Source organism: Aquarana catesbeiana, linkage group LG12, assembly GCF_042186555.1.
Source record: "Aquarana catesbeiana isolate 2022-GZ linkage group LG12, ASM4218655v1, whole genome shotgun sequence".
NCBI classification, from domain to species: Eukaryota; Metazoa; Chordata; class Amphibia; order Anura; family Ranidae; genus Aquarana; species Aquarana catesbeiana.
In genome coordinates this window covers 161,076,327-161,081,326 of record NC_133335.1, presented here as the reverse complement: position 1 = coordinate 161,081,326, position 5,000 = coordinate 161,076,327, and positions in this window count along the sequence as shown.

Here is a 5,000-nt window from a genome sequence, read left to right as displayed (position 1 = left end):
GCTCCAGGAACCGTCCAGGACCCAAGGTAAGGCTGCCGGGGCTAACCGGCGATGACCGCACTTAACCGGGATGAGAGAGGCTCGAACGCCCGCTAACCGCCCGGGCATGGGTAACCGCGAAGGTCCGGGGCTTCCACCAGGCTCCAGGAACCGTCCAGGACCCATGGTAAGGCTGCCGGGGCCGACCGGCGATGACCGCACTTAACCGGGATGAGAGAGGCTCGAACGCCCGCTAACCGCCCGGGCATGGGTAACCGCGAAGGTCCGGGGCTTCCACCAGGCTCCAGGAACCGTCCAGGACCCATGGTAAGGCTGCCGGGGCCGACCGGCGATGACCGCACTTAACCGGGATGAGAGAGGCTCGAACGCCCGCTAAATCGTAGTCCGAAGCCAAGCTGACCGTTTGGACTTGGCATGGGTACCCGTCCAGGACCCAAGGTAAGGCTGCCGGGGCCAACCGGCGATGACCGCACTTAACCGGGATGAGAGAGGCTCGAACGCCCGCTAAATCGTAGTCCGAAGCCAAGCTGACCGTTTGGACTTGGCATGGGTACCCGTCCAGGACCCAAGGTAAGGCTGCCGGGGCCGACCGGCGATGACCGCACTTAACCGGGATGAAAGGGGCTCGAACGCCCGCTAACCGCCCGGGCATGGGTAACCGCGAAGGTCCGGGGCTTCCTCCAGGCTCCAGGAACCGTCCAGGACCCAAGGTAAGGCTGCCGGGGCCAACCGGCGATGACCGCACTTAACCGGGATGAGAGAGGCTCGAACGCCCGCTAACCGCCCGGGCATGGGTAACCGCGAAGGTCCGGGGCTTCCTCCAGGCTCCAGGAACCGTCCAGGACCCAAGGTAAGGCTGCCGGGGCTAACCGGCGATGACCGCACTTAACCGGGATGAGAGAGGCTCGAACGCCCGCTAACCGCCCGGGCATGGGTAACCGCGAAGGTCCGGGGCTTCCACCAGGCTCCAGGAACCGTCCAGGACCCATGGTAAGGCTGCCGGGGCCGACCGGCGATGACCGCACTTAACCGGGATGAGAGAGGCTCGAACGCCCGCTAACCGCCCGGGCATGGGTAACCGCGAAGGTCCGGGGCTTCCACCAGGCTCCAGGAACCGTCCAGGACCCATGGTAAGGCTGCCGGGGCCGACCGGCGATGACCGCACTTAACCGGGATGAGAGAGGCTCGAACGCCCGCTAAATCGTAGTCCGAAGCCAAGCTGACCGTTTGGACTTGGCATGGGTACCCGTCCAGGACCCAAGGTAAGGCTGCCGGGGCCAACCGGCGATGACCGCACTTAACCGGGATGAGAGAGGCTCGAACGCCCGCTAAATCGTAGTCCGAAGCCAAGCTGACCGTTTGGACTTGGCATGGGTACCCGTCCAGGACCCAAGGTAAGGCTGCCGGGGCCAACCGGCGATGACCGCACTTAACCGGGATGAGAGAGGCTCGAACGCCCGCTAACCGCCCGGGCATGGGTAACCGCGAAGGTCCGGGGCTTCCACCAGGCTCCAGGAACCGTCCAGGACCCATGGTAAGGCTGCCGGGGCCAACCGGCGATGACCGCACTTAACCGGGATGAGAGAGGCTCGAACGCCCGCTAACCGCCCGGGCATGGGTAACCGCGAAGGTCCGGGGCTTCCACCAGGCTCCAGGAACCGTCCAGGACCCATGGTAAGGCTGCCGGGGCCGACCGGCGATGACCGCACTTAACCGGGATGAAAGAGGCTCGAACGCCCGCTAACCGCCCGGGCATGGGTAACCGCGAAGGTCCGGGGCTTCCAGCAAGCTCCAGGAACCGTCCAGGACCCAAGGTAAGGCTGCCGGGGCCAACCGGCGATGACCGCACTTAACCGGGATGAGAGAGGCTCGAACGCCCGCTAACCGCCCGGGCATGGGTAACCGCGAAGGTCCGGGGCTTCCACCAGGCTCCAGGAACCGTCCAGGACCCATGGTAAGGCTGCCGGGGCCAACCGGCGATGACCGCACTTAACCGGGATGAGAGAGGCTCGAACGCCCGCTAACCGCCCGGGCATGGGTAACCGCGAAGGTCCGGGGCTTCCACCAGGCTCCAGGAACCGTCCAGGACCCATGGTAAGGCTGCCGGGGCCGACCGGCGATGACCGCACTTAACCGGGATGAAAGAGGCTCGAACGCCCGCTAACCGCCCGGGCATGGGTAACCGCGAAGGTCCGGGGCTTCCAGCAAGCTCCAGGAACCGTCCAGGACCCAAGGTAAGGCTGCCGGGGCCAACCGGCGATGACCGCACTTAACCGGGATGAAAGGGGCTCGAACGCCCGCTAACCGCCCGGGCATGGGTAACCGCGAAGGTCCGGAGCTTCCAGCAGGCTCCAGGAACCGTCCAGGACCCACGGTAGACCTGCCGGGGCCGACCGGCGATGACCGCACTTAACCGGGATGAAAGGGGCTCGAACGCCCGCTAACCGCCCGGGCATGGGTAACCGCGAAGGTCCGGAGCTTCCAGCAGGCTCCAGGAACCGTCCAGGACCCACGGTAGACCTGCCGGGGCCGACCGGCGATGACCGCACTTAACCGGGATGAAAGGGGCTCGAACGCCCGCTAACCGCCCGGGCATGGGTAACCGCGAAGGTCCGGAGCTTCCAGCAGGCTCCAGGAACCGTCCAGGACCCACGGTAGACCTGCCGGGGCCGACCGGCGATGACCGCACTTAACCGGGATGAAAGAGGCTCGAACGCCCGCTAACCGCCCGGGCATGGGTAACCGCGAAGGTCCGGGGCTTCCAGCAGGCTCCAGGAACCGTCCAGGACCCACGGTAGACCTGCCGGGGCCGACCGGCGATGACCGCACTTAACCGGGATGAAAGGGGCTCGAACGCCCGCTAACCGCCCGGGCATGGGTAACCGCGAAGGTCCGGAGCTTCCAGCAGGCTCCAGGAACCGTCCAGGACCCACGGTAGACCTGCCGGGGCCAACCGGCGATGACCGCACTTAACCGGGATGAGAGAGGCTCGAACGCCCGCTAAATCGTAGTCCGAAGCCAAGCTGACCGTTTGGACTTGGCATGGGTACCCGTCCAGGACCCAAGGTAAGGCTGCCGGGGCCAACCGGCGATGACCGCACTTAACCGGGATGAGAGAGGCTCGAACGCCCGCTAACCGCCCGGGCATGGGTAACCGCGAAGGTCCGGGGCTTCCACCAGGCTCCAGGAACCGTCCAGGACCCATGGTAAGGCTGCCGGGGCCAACCGGCGATGACCGCACTTAACCGGGATGAGAGAGGCTCGAACGCCCGCTAACCGCCCGGGCATGGGTAACCGCGAAGGTCCGGGGCTTCCACCAGGCTCCAGGAACCGTCCAGGACCCATGGTAAGGCTGCCGGGGCCGACCGGCGATGACCGCACTTAACCGGGATGAAAGAGGCTCGAACGCCCGCTAACCGCCCGGGCATGGGTAACCGCGAAGGTCCGGGGCTTCCAGCCGGCTCCAGGAACCGTCCAGGACCCAAGGTAAGGCTGCCGGGGCTAACCGGCGATGACCGCACTTAACCGGGATGAAAGAGGCTCGAACGCCCGCTAACCGCCCGGGCATGGGTAACCGCGAAGGTCCGGGGCTTCCAGCCGGCTCCAGGAACCGTCCAGGACCCAAGGTAAGGCTGCCGGGGCCAACCGGCGATGACCGCACTTAACCGGGATGAAAGGGGCTCGAACGCCCGCTAACCGCCCGGGCATGGGTAACCGCGAAGGTCCGGAGCTTCCAGCAGGCTCCAGGAACCGTCCAGGACCCACGGTAGACCTGCCGGGGCCGACCGGCGATGACCGCACTTAACCGGGATGAAAGAGGCTCGAACGCCCGCTAAATCGTAGTCCGAAGCCAAGCTGACCGTTTGGACTTTGCGTTTCTCTTCCTCCCTCCCTCCGCGGGTCTCGAGGCTAGGTCCCAAGCCGGGCCGGCGCTCCAGGGAGTCTGCCGCCTTTCCCGGGCGGCGGCTCGGCCTGAGGCCGGCCGAGCGCTCCAGAGAGTTTGCCGCCTTTCCCCGGCGCGCGCCGCCAAAGCCAAGCTGGCCGGGCGGTCCAAGCTGGCCGATGAGGACTTTGAGTTTTTCCTGGGCGAAAATGCGCGGAGCTCGCGGATGAGGTCGGATTTGCCCCCCGAGGCCGGGAGGGAGTTCCAGGAGCCCGGACTGATTTCGCTCGGAGCTCCCCTTCCGCCCCGGAACTTTTTTCGGGGAAGGAGGGCTCCGGGAAAGGTTGCTGCGGATATATGTGAGGAGGTGATTTTCAGAGCGCCACGATCTCAGGACGCCTCACGCTCGGACCGATGATGCCCACCGCCTCCCGGCGGGGAGGGGAGAGCGCGCCCAGGCCCCGGCCCCGGAGGTCGCGGGCCGCCGGAGGCGCCTCGACCCCCCCTCCCGTCCGCCCGGGGAAGGCTTCCGCGGTCGGCCCGCCGTCCCTGCGGCGGGTCCCCCCGTTCGTCGCGGGGCCGGAGGAGACCCACCTTCCCGCCCGGGGAGGTCCTCCGTCCGCCCCGCGGACCCCGACGGTGAGTCTGCCAGGACCCGAAGGAGAATCAGGCCGGTCAGAAGGACGCCGCCGGCGGCGGGGCCGTGCCGAGCGTGGGTCGAGGGTGCCGGCCGGGCGGTCTTGACGGACCGTTCCCGGACGCCCCTCCCTTCGCCCCAGGCCGGCTCCCGGTCCCCCGGCGGCCGAGCGCAGATCGTCTCCGACAGCCCCCCGGTACCTCCGCAAGGCACCCTCCCGCGGACCCCCCGCGGGAGAGCGCGACGTCGAGGCCGACGGGCGAGGGGGGAGGCCGCGGCCGATCCTCCCTCCTCCCCGCCGCCTCTTCCACCCCACGGAAGCGTCGCCCCCGGGCCCGGCCGCCCCACGAGGGTCGCCCCCACGGCGGGGCGGCCGGCCGCCCGACCCCGGCCCACGGCGGGCAGCCCTCCCTCCCCACCCCGGTGGGGGGGAGGCCGCCCCCGACGACGGGCTACCTGGTTGATCCTGCCAGTAGCATA